This window comes from Triticum urartu, chromosome 2A (assembly GCF_056163025.1).
Source record: "Triticum urartu cultivar PI428250 chromosome 2A, HENAU_Tu73, whole genome shotgun sequence".
NCBI classification, from domain to species: Eukaryota; Viridiplantae; Streptophyta; class Magnoliopsida; order Poales; family Poaceae; genus Triticum; species Triticum urartu.
This window is the reverse complement of record NC_141874.1, coordinates 115,454,710-115,470,114: the sequence shown is the minus strand read 5'-3', so window position 1 is coordinate 115,470,114 and position 15,405 is coordinate 115,454,710. Positions and strand designations below refer to the sequence as shown.

The 15,405-nt window shown below is 42.5% G+C and overlaps 1 non-coding gene across 1 annotated transcript; it reads right to left on the bottom strand.

Moving 5' to 3' along the window:
* Window positions 1-6,408: 6,408 nt before the first annotated feature.
* On the bottom strand, window positions 6,409-6,495 carry TRNAS-GGA (transfer RNA serine (anticodon GGA)). Its single transcript has one exon. It is a non-coding gene; the product is annotated as a tRNA-Ser (tRNA).
* Window positions 6,496-15,405: the final 8,910 nt, after the last annotated feature.

Sequence of the window (15,405 nt, the reverse complement as noted above, 5' to 3'; positions counted from 1 at the left end):
CCCTTCCTTTCTTTTCAAATGCTTCCTCAGTCAATCAGCAGCTTATTCGATTCCTATTCTTATTAAACATCTGATATAGATGGTGGGAACAATGAAGCAGATTCTTCATCTGTAGGTTGCAATCCGTATGATTTCTTTTCTCGATCTCCTGCTTGTGTTTCACCTCGCACCTAAGCATCACGTTCCTAGGGACAGAGACATCTGCGCTCTAAGGCAATCATAGTACTACCATGGTTACATCGTTCTGCGGGCAAGCTTCAACTTCAAAGTCACCTGATTTGGCACCAGCCAAAGGAGTAGGAACAGCAGCTGGGGAAGCACCATTACCATCCATGGGATGCTTTGTGAACAGCCCCCTCTGTTCAATACCGATACCTGTCAGATTCCATAGCTGATGAATCTCTTTCTTTTTCCACTCTTTCCCCGTCACGCAAGATGCTTTTCTGGCACAAACCTAGTAGTTATTTGTCCTGCTGATCTTGGGTGAACTGATGACACTGATGCTCCAAGACCAAGAGTTTTCACAGCCAAAGCTATTGAAGCTGCTCCCTCCCATGAATCACAGCTTTCTGGACGCACTGCTTGAACACCATGGAGCAAGATAGAGAAAAAACTCCTATCCCAGTTGATCGAGCTGAACCCACCCACCGCCGGGCAGGTGCATCAGCCTCTTCTTTCTAGTTTCCGACAGGGCTACCCGCACTAGCCTCTGACCTCTACTCCAAAACCTGAACTTCACAGATCCGAAGCCTAAACCTTCACTACTTCCATCACTTCACAGAGCAGGTCTTGTTTTCAAACTTGCTTTCGGGTTAAGTGCAGAAAATCAATTCAATATTCCTGTCATTGAGGATCTATTAGATGAGCTACATGGTGCACAACTGTTTTCCAAACTTGATTTGAGATCAGGTTATCATCAGATAAGAATGAGAAGAGAAGACATTCATAAATTTTAGGACATATTTTTGTCATTATGAATACTTAGTGATGCCATTTGGACTCACTAATGCACCTGCTACCTTCCAATCTTTAATGAATCATGTTTTTGCTCCGGAAATACCTTTTGGTATTCTTTGATGATATTCTGATATATAGCAAGACCAAACAAGCTCATCTCAAGCATCTAAAGTTAGTCCTGGACATTCTAAGGTCATAAAAACTATATGCTAAGATTAGCAAATGCAGTTTTCCTGTCCCTCAAGTGGAGTATTTAGGGCATGTTATCTAAGGATAGGGTCTATCTACAGACCCCCACAAAATAGTTGCCATCAAAGAATGGCCAGCACCTAAGACTATCACTCAGTTGAGGAGTTTTCTTGGTATGGCTGCAGAAAAAGAAGATTTGTCAAGAATTATGGGATCAATTCTAGGCCACTTCATGACTGTCTAAAAAAAGATTCATTCCAGTGGTCAGATGCTCAAATTGAGGCCTTCACAACATTGAAGAATTGTCTGGTCACTGCCATTACCTACTTCTGCTTGGACTGACATCTCCCTGGATTTCTTTGAGGGTCTTCCCAAATCATTGGGCAAAGAAGTCATATTGTTGGTGGTGGACAGGTTCACTAAATATTCTCATTTCATTCCCCTTGCTCACCCTTATACAGTACAATCAGTCTCTCATGCTTTCATGGATAATGTTTTTAAGTGGAATGGATTGCCAAAGTCAATAGTCTCTGATAGAAACTGGATATTCACAAGTAACATGTGGCAGGCCTTCTTCAAAGCACTGCAAGTGAAATTGAGGTTTAGCTCTGCCTATCACCCACAATCAGATGGCCAGACAGAACGTGTGAATCAGTGTGTGGAAAATTACTTGCGTTGCATGGTTTTTCAGCAACCAAGGAAGTGGGCTAGTTTGGATCAAGCAAATGCCACTTGGGAGGATGCCGACTTCATCAAAGGTCTCTTTCCGGAGTTCTATACAGCTCCTATTCGTGGTTGGTGCCCTAATTCCAACACTTGACAATGCTTTGGGGGAGGTATTGTCATATCTGAAGATTACTGTACCTAACTCTCGATTGAATTCAGAGTGCTGCCTTTACTTCATCTGCCGTGAACGGAGCCAAGAGGCTTGCGTTCATTTCTTCAGTTACTCGCCTGTTTACTTTCCCCAGTAGCCCAGGGTCGGGAGCTAGGACTTCTGAGGTGAACAGTCCCTCAAAGTAACCCTGTATCAGAGATGCTAACTGGTCATTACCTTCGATCCTGTTGCCGTTTGAGTCATTCAGAAACTTTATTATGTTCTTCTTTTTTCTCCGTTGCAAAATGATGTGATGAAAGAAGCTCGTATTTCGGTCTCCATGGCGGAGCCAATTAGCCCTTCCTCTTTGCAGCCATTAATCCGAGTGCAAACTCTCTCAATTAAGTGTTGGAAGCAGTCGCTCCTATCCACTCCTACCAGGGAGGGGAGCCCCAAGTATTTGTCAGTGAGCGATTCGGTGACAATATTCAGCAGGTTGCATACCTCTTGTCTGTCCCCCCTATCTGTCTAAGGGTCCTTGGTAAAACTCTCTTCATTGAAGGCAGTACGTGGGTATCCATCTTATCTACGGTCTGCGGGTCATCCACATGACCAAAACAAAGGGTACGAAAGCAGTGAAACCGATATATCTGTTGAAGGCGATCCCACCGGTCCTATTTATTAAGTTGCAATGGCGAGTATCTTTGGACCCCAAAGAGTTGTATAAGTTGGAAAATGGAGATTTGCCTGTGGCATTGGCCGTTGGGCAGCTAGCTATTGCATTTGAAGGCTCCACAGAAAGAACCCGCAGGTACTATTACGACAGGTGGCTTCGAATCCAGTTTGTTAGTCGTTTGCATCTCGGTTAACAAAAATAAGCTTGAATCCCTCCATTCGTAGATCAATCAGCTAAAGTTGTTAAAACAATGCCCCGGTAAAAAGGTAGCAGAAGGTCGTTCTTTCTTACTCGAAGTTGCACTCAGGTGCTGCCGTTTTAGAGCTAGGCGATATTCTCTGTGTAAACCAGTATCGTATCTGTTCGATATGGACCATTCTATAAGTATAGTCATTTCAGTCTTCCTCAAAGGATCTCCGATCTATTGTGCAACCTTCCCTTCGAAACCCACCCCACACGAATACTTCTACCCCTTATCACAGCTCCAATGCCCACAGGCATCTGTCTCTAGCACAAATCTTTTACTGAAATCAGGGAGAACCAACACAGGGGCCTCAATTAAAGCTTGCTTGAGAACATCAAAGGATTGCTTTGGCTTGTCCACACAAATGGTACTCCTTTCTTTAACAAGTTCGTGAGAGGTCTCCTAATTATGTATATACAGGATGAGTCACATCTTGACCGAAGCCATGCGGAGCACAAAAAGTGAAGAGAAAGGATTTGTTCACCACTTTAAGCCAAAAGATAGAAATGAAAGCTGTTCCCATAGAATGAGATTAGATCCCGCAAGTGAGCTATTTATACCGAAGCATACAAGAAGCAAAGTTGAAACGGGAGCTTTCCCACCACGGCATCCAACTCTTCTCTTCCGTAAGCAAAGGGGCTTTCAACGAGATAGGGAGCTGTACAATTTCACCCGTGGGTGCGGCTGGCTCACAATACAACAATTATTGCTACTGATTCCAGATAGAATGTTGATACCGGTGGAAAAGCACTTCTTTCTATGTATAGGGCAGTGAACTAAAAAAAGTGTCCTTTCTCAATACATAACATTGTATAAGTCAACCCAAGTCGCTTCTTCATCTCCGGGAATCCGGTAAGGTACTTTTGGAACACCAATGGGCATATTAGATTAATATTATTATATTATAGTAAGAAAACTACACTTTAATATATAAACATAAGAATGGAAGAGAAAGAAAGAACCTGAGAAGAGCTTAGTTGGAACTCTTTACCGGGATCATAGGGGCTATGCTCCCCTCTCTCTGTCTCAGTCCCAGCCAACGGCATAGCAACACCTACTCTTCCTTCTGATGCAGCCTTCCTGGATCCATAATTTGGCTTCCTCGTTTATTGATTGCTTGCAATCGCCACAACACCATTGAGTGAGCGTCATAGAATCCTCAAGGCGTGAAGTAGAAGTTCTTCGAACCTTGATTGTGTGTGTTCGTGCCCACTCCAATAGAGCATTTGGCCCTGTGAGCTTTGACTACGAAAGCTACCTATGTCAATCAGTATAGCCACTAGAGGGATTGGAACAGGTATATTCCTTCTCAGACAGTACTTTAAGACAAACACGGTTCACAAGGTGGATTTTCTATCTATTAGTTGACTACGGAGCTTCCTCATCCCGACCTATCTATATGTGAAAAGCTCTCCGCCAGAATCTTCGTAGTAGTAAGTCGTGGGTTACAAGCTATCCCTTCCTCAAACCACCCCGCAATAGATATAGGGTTTACCAACCTCAGGCATGGACATAGACACCAGATCATTTTGATCGAGGACCCATTTTTGGAATAAAAAGGATAGAGACCAGACGTAGTCCAATCGGAAGGTCGTGCTTTAGAGAAAGACTTGTGTTCTATAGGAACAGCTGCCTATGTTCACCCGGCTGCCCTGCCTGTCGCAGAACCACTGTGAAGCATCCATTCTATTCAATTAGAAATAGCATCTATAACTAGTAGTAGACGGTTGCTTCGAGGTCTCACAGGTCCTGCTTAAGCGAAAATGTAGTTGTGGAAGTAGTCTTGCCCACTTTGCCTTACACTCATAGAGATCTATAAGTATCCCTCTTGTCTAAGTAGGTAAGTACGCTCGGCCCAGTACTAAACTTTAGCATTAAAGCCAGAGTCCTTCTTTTCATGAATGTTCAGGAAGAAGAGAATCCCTAAGTGAGAATTGAATGCCATCCCATTTCCTAAAGAAAGAGATTTCCAATATACGTGAATCACGAAAGAACCAATGCTGTAACTTGCTTCATCCGGCATTATAAGTAATCAATGAGATTTTCTTCCTCGAGAACAAAAAGCTACACGAGGAGAGCCTTGTTTACTGATATGTTACTAAAAGACCAGAGGTGATGGCCTCTGAATTGCAGGGTATGGAAAGTGGGTGTTAATCAACAAGATTATCTACATTTGCGGAAACCACTACTGGAATAAAGTTAGATCTTTATTTCATTTCAAGGAAAAGTTTCAGGGTTTAGCCACCACTCAGACAGTAGTGAAAAATCAAACTAACTCTAGGCGAAAGTGCACGGAGGATCTGTGATTCCTCCTACCTTATGAGCCCTTACGAAATGCCATTTTGAATGATGGACAAATCATGGGTGTCGGCGGTCTAGTCAGAGCATTTTGGAGCGCCTGAGCGGGCAAAGTAGGTTGACCCGTCCTGAGGGGGAGGGAACAAACGGGCAATTGAACACCATAGGGCACAAACGAATCGCCAGTAACGACCTGTATATATCAGGCAAGAGGTGCTACTCCGACCCGGAATCCTGCGTGATGGTTGGTCACCTTACCAATAATCTTCTTAATGTTGGAGAAAATGAGGATCATTGACTTAAATTGGAATTGATACCTAGACTACTTGGTTCTAGCTTGCCACCCCAGAAGGCAACGTATACACAAGTATAGACTATAGGTAACACTGTAGGGTACAGCCTTGGGTAGTCTTAGGGTTTTCCAAGATATGATATGATCGGGTTATTTATTAGAATTGGAAATAGCTAGACGAATAAGTAGGCTTTAAAAGGACGAATAAAGTAGGCCTTCTAACTCAAAGTACTCCAGCTTAAGGAAAGACATGCAACATTGGTGATCAACGTATGGAATTTCCGCTATTCCGTTCTGGGAAAACACTTGTTTTTTCACGTTTTTCCTTCGCTGTTCTTTCCTGGATTTTTTGTTGATGATTCTTCCCCTTAAAAAAAGCTTTTCCCTATAAAAAATATGTGGCCCTTTTCTTTCCCGAAAAGGCATTCATTGTTCGTTCTGTGCCAGGAACCAGATTTGAACTGGTGACACGAGGATTTTCAATCCTCTGCTCTACCAACTGAGCTATCCTGACTATTTATTGTGCATCATCCTAGTAGAGTACTTGTATCTATGTCAATTAAAGGGACTAAAAAAGAAACAAGTATTCTCAAATTGGACTTAGTAAATATCAGGATAATGATATGGATTGTGAATGACTTACTTAATAATAGGGATTACTTGCCTATACTATAATATGTTCATTTGTATGAATGGGATAAGATCCAAAGAAGTCAGTTCGGATCCGTTTGTGAAAGAGTAGAATAAGAAAGATAGTGAATCTTGTTTGAACCATTAATGAAAAATAGAGGTTGGTACAATAGTTAGGAAGTAAAATGGGCTTTTTATTGGGGATAGAGGGACTTGACTTGAACCCTCACGATTTAGAAAGTCGACGGATTTTCCTCTTACTAGAAATTTCATTGTGGTCGGTAACGTTGGTGAATTAACAGAAACGGAAAGAGAGGGATTCGAACCCTCGGTAAACAAAAGCCTACATAGCAGTTCCAATGCTACGCCTTGAACCACTCGGCCATCTCTCCTACATAATCTTATTATTGACCAGAAACTGAGTGAATAGCGAGTTTTCGTATCACTAAAGTACAGGTACAACCGATCACAGGTTCCATAGGGAGTTTGACTTCCTTTCCAATTTCATATTTCTCAACAACAACTTCTCTCATCCCCACGGATCTATTCAAAATTCTGGAATCGTCCCATGTTTCTATTTCGATTGTATGGCGTGGCGTATACACGTTATGCAAACAGAACGTATGGTTACTTTACTCTATTTTCTCATGGCTTGTTAAACCTTTCTTTTTTCTTTTTGGATCATAACCAAATAAAAACTTCTCGAGTTATCAGAATCCATAGTCAAATTCAGTCCTTGGTTATTCAAGTTAGATGAAATAGTAATAGTTTGGCTCACATTGGTATACTACGAAATCCAATCTGATTCAAATATTGAATATCTCTCCTTGTCGGGACAATTTAAGCAGAATAAAATATCTATTATCGATTTTTTAGAATCGAATTAGTCTGTTTTTTTGCTATTTCGTACTGTATAATTCCTTTGTTTATGGGATCATTTTCCCCGAGGGTTTCCAATCAATGGGGGCGTAGTATAGGTAGTTAGAGAGTGTAGGCTCCCCTAGCTTGAATTCTTTTTACCCATTCTTTGAGAGTGATAGGTTTGATTTTTCCGTACCGTAATAGAAGAGCTCAGAAGAAAGACCTAATTATATAAAAACACGACCATTCAAGCTAAAGATCAGAGGATCCGTAATAGGACTCTCATAGACTTGCCGGGAAATAGAAAATTTGGAATCGGCTTTTCTTTTGCGCTAAAAAAAACTTGAGGCCTTTTCCCTTATTATATGGCATATCCATACTTTAATAACCTAGTGCCTGATCGATTGAAAGCAATATTTACTGTCAGATAGAGAGATGCTGATAGGAAAAAGGATGGTATTTACTTATTCTCAAGAATATATAGAAAGGGAAAAGCTTAATAGCCACTATTGATCCCCTGAACAGAGCACATGATTCGGGATCAGGTGCGATGTGAAGAGGTAGCCTAGCCTTTTATGAGAGTCAATTGGGAAGTGGAAAGGCAAAACCATTAGTTTAAGTTCCCGGCTTTAGTCCTCTGTGAAGTTCAGTCAACCATTTGAGTCAATTTGGAGTAAATAGTAAGACTTCGGATCGCACCATTCATAATGATGCATCTCAATACTTGGCATCTTTTTCCCACTGCTGGCTCAGAAATTCGCCTTGGTTTCATCGGAATTCGTTTATTTCGTTCATTAATTCGTTCTGATAGCTACGCAGAGGTCTTTCCTTACGACTCCCGTGCTTAATACGAAAAGCGGTTCTTGTGTGAAAAGTGCCAACTGACTATCTCCTTATTTTCTGATTGTTCTTCCGATAGGAATATTCCCTTGATCAGCTAACCTGGCCCAAGCATAACAATAGTGCATTTCCCCTTGATGGTACGATTTACATATCTTCTACCTCTGCTACTTCTGTTCAGGAAGGTTAGTTTAGGCACTCCATCCCTGAGGGCTGCATCAGCTTATCTTTCTAGAAATACCAGCTATAAGCTAGATCGGTATAAATAAGGCATTAAGCAGCAATAACAGAGATAGCATCCATGAGTTTTTTAATCCATCCTTTAGCATCGCCTGACTCGGACAAGGTGTTTCCTTCCTTCGCAATACCCGGCTAGGGCAATGTAGCTATCCCAATAAGATATGAAAGCTGGGCCACACCTGAGCAAGGAACTTATACATAGAAGTAACAGTAAATGTGCAAGATTTGGACCACTGCCATTTCCTTAAACCATCAATCAACAAATTGAAATAGAGATATCGGTATCTTCCAATCTGCCACAAGGATCTAGTCGCCAGTATCTTTGCCTTCTTCCCAACTTATCCCAGCATTCCTTGTAAGCGTTGCTATCACTATTTCTCCCTCCGGTGGCCTTGAGGCGTCTCGATCAATCGGTGTATCCGCCACAGGACACACCTCCTTCTCTCAACCATCCGAACAAGAAGATTTTAGCACTAACCCTCCTGCAGCTTTCTTTCCGACCGAAGTACCGCTTTTCTTTGCACTACTTTCGAACCGTATCAGGAACAAGAGCTTATGCGTTGCTTTCTTTTCGCAGTACCCGCCCCCAGGGGTCATTACTTGATGAAGAGTGCTTCCCCTTTGAGCACCTTATCTTGGCCATCAATATAATTAATCCATCCTGCCTGTCTAGATATTGCTGTTAATACACAGGTTGATTGTATGACTATGGCATAGTGAGTTCTGGCTCCTAGCTGACATACTGAATACAGCATCGAAGCGGGTCTATCTTATTCCGATGTAACGATTCCATTGAATATTGTGATAGCATCCTTGATTTCAGCTAGCTATTCTCAGTGATATGCTTGCTCCTCTTGGATTTCATTCCATGATAAGTATGTATTGGAAGTTGGAATGCCTAAAGTATTGGTGCATTAGGGTCCTCTTAAGCCTTGTTTCCTTCTTGATCTTACCTTTCCGTTGCTATCACTCGCTCTAGCCTCTCCTGGCCAGAGCTCCCTCTATCAACAACACCCTCACGCGATTGATTCCCTGGATAAGTATGGCTCATATAAGGTATCCTGATCATAGTAATTGTATCATATCTCCTTCTCCTATTGATCTTACCATCCCTCGAGTCCAAGTCTCGGGATGGCGCTTATTAAGGTCCTATTTCCCCTTGACAGGATCTTCCAGTTCTGGTATCCCTGAAGAGCATTTCCTAGTATGTATTTACTAACCTTAAACGATAGGAGCCGTATTTAGATAGATATCCTATAAATCTATTGATTTTCATTAGCTTGTAAATTCCTTGTGTGAAATAACTCAGAAATTCATTGTGCTAAACTTGTATCTATGCAGTACTGTTTAATGTGGAAGAAGTGTTTTTGTTACTAACAACATAGAAACCATGATACCAGTGCATAAGCATGAAAAACGCACTTTGTGATCAGATTGATCAAGGTTGTAGTCATTCGAATTTACTACTTCGTTAAATGATGGCTGTTTAAAGGTGTCTACCATAGTTTGTTTGGACAATGTCCTTAGTAATCAGGTATGTGACCTTCTTATAACCCACGACATCGGCATGATAGGTGTTAAATACATCCAGTGATGGTGGAGCTAAATCAGCAGGTTTTATATATGGATCCCAAGGTATATACTTATACCAGACAGTACAAAATAACCCTGCGTATACTAGAAAAGCAAAATAACCGTACACATACGACTTAGAATTCTCATCATAAAATGGTATTACTACCTCAACCAACTTGTTTATGATTTCACGTTTCAAAAGGGATTTCAAACCAAGACCGCTATGTGAGAATCGCTGAATAACGTCAAAAGTATCCCTTAAGTAAATATTATCGATAAAAAACAAACCTAGCGAATCATTTATTTCTTTAAACTTATCAAATATATACATTTATATTGTCGCCAGCCTACCTGAGCGTGGAACAAATATTTTATATATACATATTCCATAACTAGAGTTCCATAATTGTGAAACGTGGTATATGGTCGTACGCTAACTCCTATTTGAAAGTCGTGTGGCTCTCTAACAAACATGGAAAACAAACCTATCCTCGGCATCCAACTGTTATAAAAGAATGGAAGCACAATTGTTGTTGGACCTATAAACCCTATTATTTTGGCAATAAAACCATTTAGACCTCTTTGATCTAAATTGGTAAATGTTTTTCGATTTTTCACAAATCTATCAATAGGTGAATTCAAGTAGGAAGTCCAACCACTGTTGGAACTATCTCCACCGTTTGAACTACCACCACCCCATATAAAATGGTGGATTATACCATGATCGTCGTGCTTAGGTGCACTAGTTTTCACATTTGGATTTGTTCCATCATTAGGGTTAGGGGAAGTAGAAGTAGATGCATCATTACTGCCACTAGATGCATCATTGTTGATAGGTTCTTTAGCTCCTTCCTCATCCGTTATATCTTTTTTCTTGGATTTCTTATTATTGTGGAGTTTTTTATCATCATCTTTTTCCCCGTCTCTATTGTATAACGAATTAAGTATCTTCTTAATGGATTGAAAGAATTTCTTCATGATAACAGTATTTTCTATTACTCTCTTATTGGTGGATTTCCTCCGCTTAATTTCGAAATTTACCCAGCCTTTTGAGTACTAGGATCTCCCCCTTATCCTAGTAGATCGGTACCCAGACCATATCCTTGGGCAGCTCGGATGTATCTATCTTTTCGTTCAGATCACATCATCTCGAGCGCGGAATCTTATTAGTGGATCAGAAGACTATGGTGACCCGTAGATCTTCAGATGTTGATTTGCAGAGCAGGGCCGGAATGCGGGGATTGCATTCTTCGAAAAGTATCATATCTTCTTTCCCTAGGGAGAAAGCAGAAACCAGAAACGAGTGGAGGTTCGATCTCTCACCCAAAGCAATTGGGGCTGGTGGAATCTTCCCCTATAGACTCCGAAAAATCATCGTGTACCTTTCCCCTATAGACTCCGAAAAAGCAGCATGTACCTTTCCCTAAATCCTTCTCCCGTGCATGCTATTCTCGTGTTCCGTGATTAGAAAAGACCTGTTTCTTGTTTTCTTTGAGGTAATAAACGAGCTGTATCCCGCTTTGCCTATCTTGATGTGGAATCTATCGTTGAGCACCCATGAATGCAGGTAGAAGGTGTTTTTTCTTAACTCTTTCCAGGCCTCAGCTTGATTGGACTTCGTCAGCTCTTGTCGTTCAGCTTCCTCTCTCCTCTCTCATCTTGTCTCTCCGTAGACGGCGTTAAAAAGTAAACAGACTTAAAGCAAAGTAGGTTCGATCCTTGTGTTCTATTATATGAAGTAGAAGAAGAAAGAGCCGGGGGGATGGTCTTGGCACCCATGGGTTAATGGTGAAAGCGCTCAAGGAAATAGGGAATGGAATATTCAAATCGATCAGAAGTGCTATGCTTTATGTAATCAGGCTGAAGGCTAACATCTCGCGAGTAGGCCGAGCTAGGATAAGAATTCCAATCAAAAAAGAAGTATGAATTGGGCCCAAAATCACTACTTTACTACCTATGTCGCGTGTTGCGCCACCTAGTACGATAGACTTTTTGCGGGAAAAGAGCAGGTTTTGCCCCAACTTGGACCCAGGGAAACCAAAGAAGAGCTAGTTTCGCCCTGTTTAGTTAGCGGTGGATGAGCTGATTTCTTTTCACTCCTGTTTCAGAGATACAAAACAAAAGTAAAGTGTAGAATGCAATGTTTGAGCTCCAGGCTTTTACGATTCTTCCGATTGACTTCTCTTCTCTGCTCCTAGCTCCGAATGCCAGTATGTAGAGAAGTGATGGAAAGGGTTGTGCTCTTTCATTTGAGAAACTTCCAACCAAAATAGGAATGTTAGAACAGAATATTTAGATACAGGTCCCTTATGAATACTGTACTGAGTAAGATTCATTGAAGAAATGCTTCTCCGAAGCAATAAGTTTGTGGCACAAGCATAGTCTTCTGCTAACCTAGCCTTTCCCATCTTTCTATTAAAACGAATGTAGCTAACGTGAACTAAAAGCAAGCTCTTGTTCGAGGAAGTAGAAATTGTTAGTTGCTAGCTTGAACTGAGTTGTTCCTGTTGGTGCTAGGGTTGCCAAGGGAGTTGTAGCGAGATGCTGCTAATGCAGCTATTTCTGATGTCCGGACGATGCAGCGGAAGTGAAAAGAAAAAGATATGATGCTTAGACCGTTCAGACAGGGATGATGGATTTCTAGATATAGGGTTTATTTGAATGTCTGGCCAAATGCTTACTTTCGTTATGCTTGTCCTGCAAAGCTGGATCTATGGTTCGGTTGCTTTGAATGTCTGTTCCGCCTCTGACCCGGCCCTTACCTCTTTCTTGACTCGGTTTTTCGCAGGGGCATCGAATTCTTTGACAAAAGAAACGCCAGTTTCAAAAGGAATGGCACCGAAAGGTGTCAGATGATGATTGAACTGAACTATCTGAATCTGAAACCGCCGACCCGACTCGTGCTTTTTTGGACTCCGCTTTTGCAGGATCCTATGAGGCATCGAATTCTTTGGCAAGTCTCTTCTTGCTAGTGTTGTACGCGTTTTATTCCTTCGCCCGACATGCTTTCGTGATAAAAGAATCATAGCAACATAGCGTGAGGTTCCATAGGTTGATGAGCCTGATCAGTCGTGTAAGCTATTTACTACAGCCATCTTAGATGGCCCCAGGTATCCTCTTCGGCTTGATCTTTCCTTTGCTTCGATCGCCAACTTGCACTTCCTTATTCCACTATTGCGATATCTTTGTCCTGGAGAAAGACCAAGAGCTGGTGCAGGTGAAAGAATAGCTTATGGGGCTGGAGTCAAAGGAGCTTTCATAGACATAGAAATCATAATAGAAAGAGCAGGCCTGCAAGCAGCGAGTGCCCTTTGTAAGTTGCGAGCCTGCCTTACCGCCCCCCCCTTTCTTTTTTGAATTAGAAAGAAGGGGATGAATTAGAAAGAAAGAGATCAGGTTATTTATGATCGGAGAAAAGGAAGGGGCGTGGTTGATGTGTCACTGGGGAACCCGTAGGAAGGGGAGACGACCGGCCTCATTCACATCTGAAATCGCCAACATGAACACAAACGAAATCGTCTGAATTTCGTATAGAAAGAAAAAAAAGGAAACAAGTAAAAAAGCGTGGTCCCCGGGGATAGGTACTTCGTCCGGCGCGGTATCATTGCTGAGCGATCGCTCGCTATCTGGAAATGGAGTGTTAGTTTCAAATAGAGATTGTGTGGGTGTGAAGTGTACTGAAGATCGAGGTTTTTCTTCTTACTAACTTTGTCAAAGAGGCTAAAAAAACAATAAATTACCAACGAAACTTCGAGTGAGTAGGATAAGGAGGAGTAGTCGGAGGATCTGAGAAGGGAATTAGAGAAAAAAGAGCAGCAGCTCAGTAATAACACCTAGGCTTTTGAATTAACTCTGCGATTTGGAAGACGGAGGAAATGAAAGTAGAAGAAGTTATCGAAACTCGGAACCACATGTTCAATCTTTTTTTAGCGGTTTCCCCAGAGATCTTTATCATTAACGCAACCTTCATTTTGCTCATTCATGGAGTTGTATTTAGTACCTCTAAGAAAGATGATTATCCACCGTTAGTTAGTAATGTGGGTTGGCTTGGATTACTTAGTGTTGCGCGCCTAGGAGGGCAGCGCGCTTGGGATGCGGAGGAGCTATTATCGCCCAGCTCCCTAACCTAATGCGGCCGGACCGCAGGGAACCTTAGCATGGGGGGACGTCCTAATCCTTTTGCCGCCGCAAGGCCGGCTAATCGTACGCAGCAGGAGCAAGGGAACTCCCCTGGTTCAGGAAGGCACATGAGTCCGAACGCTATTATGAATGTGCGACCGACACTACACTACGTAGGTACCTGTGCATGCAGGTGAGGCGTCGGTCGGTCCTAGAAACGGCGGCAGCTAGCGAGGAGTTAACGACCGGACGTGCTGCAACCTAGGGATCACCAGGCAGCTCTTTCGCTCTATAGGGATATCGGGGGGGGGCATAGCACAATTCTTCTTGGAGGAGGGTTTTGGTTTGCCCAGGTGACTGATCCTGCCATAATATACTCCCGCCAATTCTATTGCACCGGCAACCGAAGTCGAACATACATACGACGATCTTCATGCGTGAAGGGACGGGAGGAAAGAAAGGGCGGTAGATGATAATGCGAAAGGGCGCCGCGTCTGGCTTGATAGTAAAGCCAAAGAAAGACGCCCCAAGACAAGATACAACTGTTGGGAAGGGGACATGATCAATAGAACCTGGCTGGATCCGGGCTGGGATAGTGGCGCCCATTCCTAACCAGTTCTGAAAAGGTTCGCTCATGCTGGAGGTACTAACCACTTAGTGATCGGTCCGCTAGTTCACGCAAATCCGAAGAAGTTATCACGGACGAGCCACATGCAGGGAAACTTGCACGTGTGGTTCTGGCCGGGCTTTCCTTCGGTATCTAATAACCTTGCTTCTGCTCGCCGCTGGCGCACCTCTCCTAACTATTGCCCATTTATTCTGGAATAATTTTTTTAGGAGGGACAATTTTACATATTTCTGCCAAATCCTTCTATTATTAAGTACGGCTGGTACCATTTCGATGTGTTTCGATTTTTTCGAAAAAGAGAGGTTTGATGCTTCTGAATTCATTGTATTAATTCCACTTCCTACTCGCAGTATGCTCTTAATGATCCCGGCTCATGATTTAATTGCCATGTATTTAGCTATTGAGCTTCAAAGTTTATGTTTTTATGTGATCGCAGCATCAAAAAGAAAGTCTGAATTTTCCACGGAAGCCGGCTCAAAATATTTGATCTTAGGTGCATTTCCCTCTGGAATATTATTGTTCGGGTGCGACCGGACTACTACCGATCAATTTTTTGGAACTTATTTATAGACTTGTAGAGACCCTCTACGTAGTTGTAATTCTAGGGCAATCGATCCACTTTCCCCATAGCCCTAAAGCTGTGTCTCGATCTCCTACGCGCGAAAGATAATATACGGGAGACGGGGTCCTATGGTATGGGTCTTCGACCCTTGGTCTAATTCCACGACGGAGAGTCGGCGTGGCGTAAAGTGAAGATTGGGGGGAATAGAGCGAAATCCCCGTCTGGGGTATTCCGAAGGTGTAACCTAGGCAACGAAAAAGGGGCCCGATACTTCAACTAAAGGAGCGACCTGTTGGTTCACCAAACCCCGACCCAGTGTCACACGTTCTCCAGGTCCGAAGGGATCCAGTGCCCAACTACCGACTCCTCCCGGAATTGCGTTATCGGAGCCGAGCCAGGAATAGCCGTTAGTGGACACCTACCACTTTTCACCGGTTAGAGAGGCCCTCTTTAATACATTAAGAAAATATGTTCACA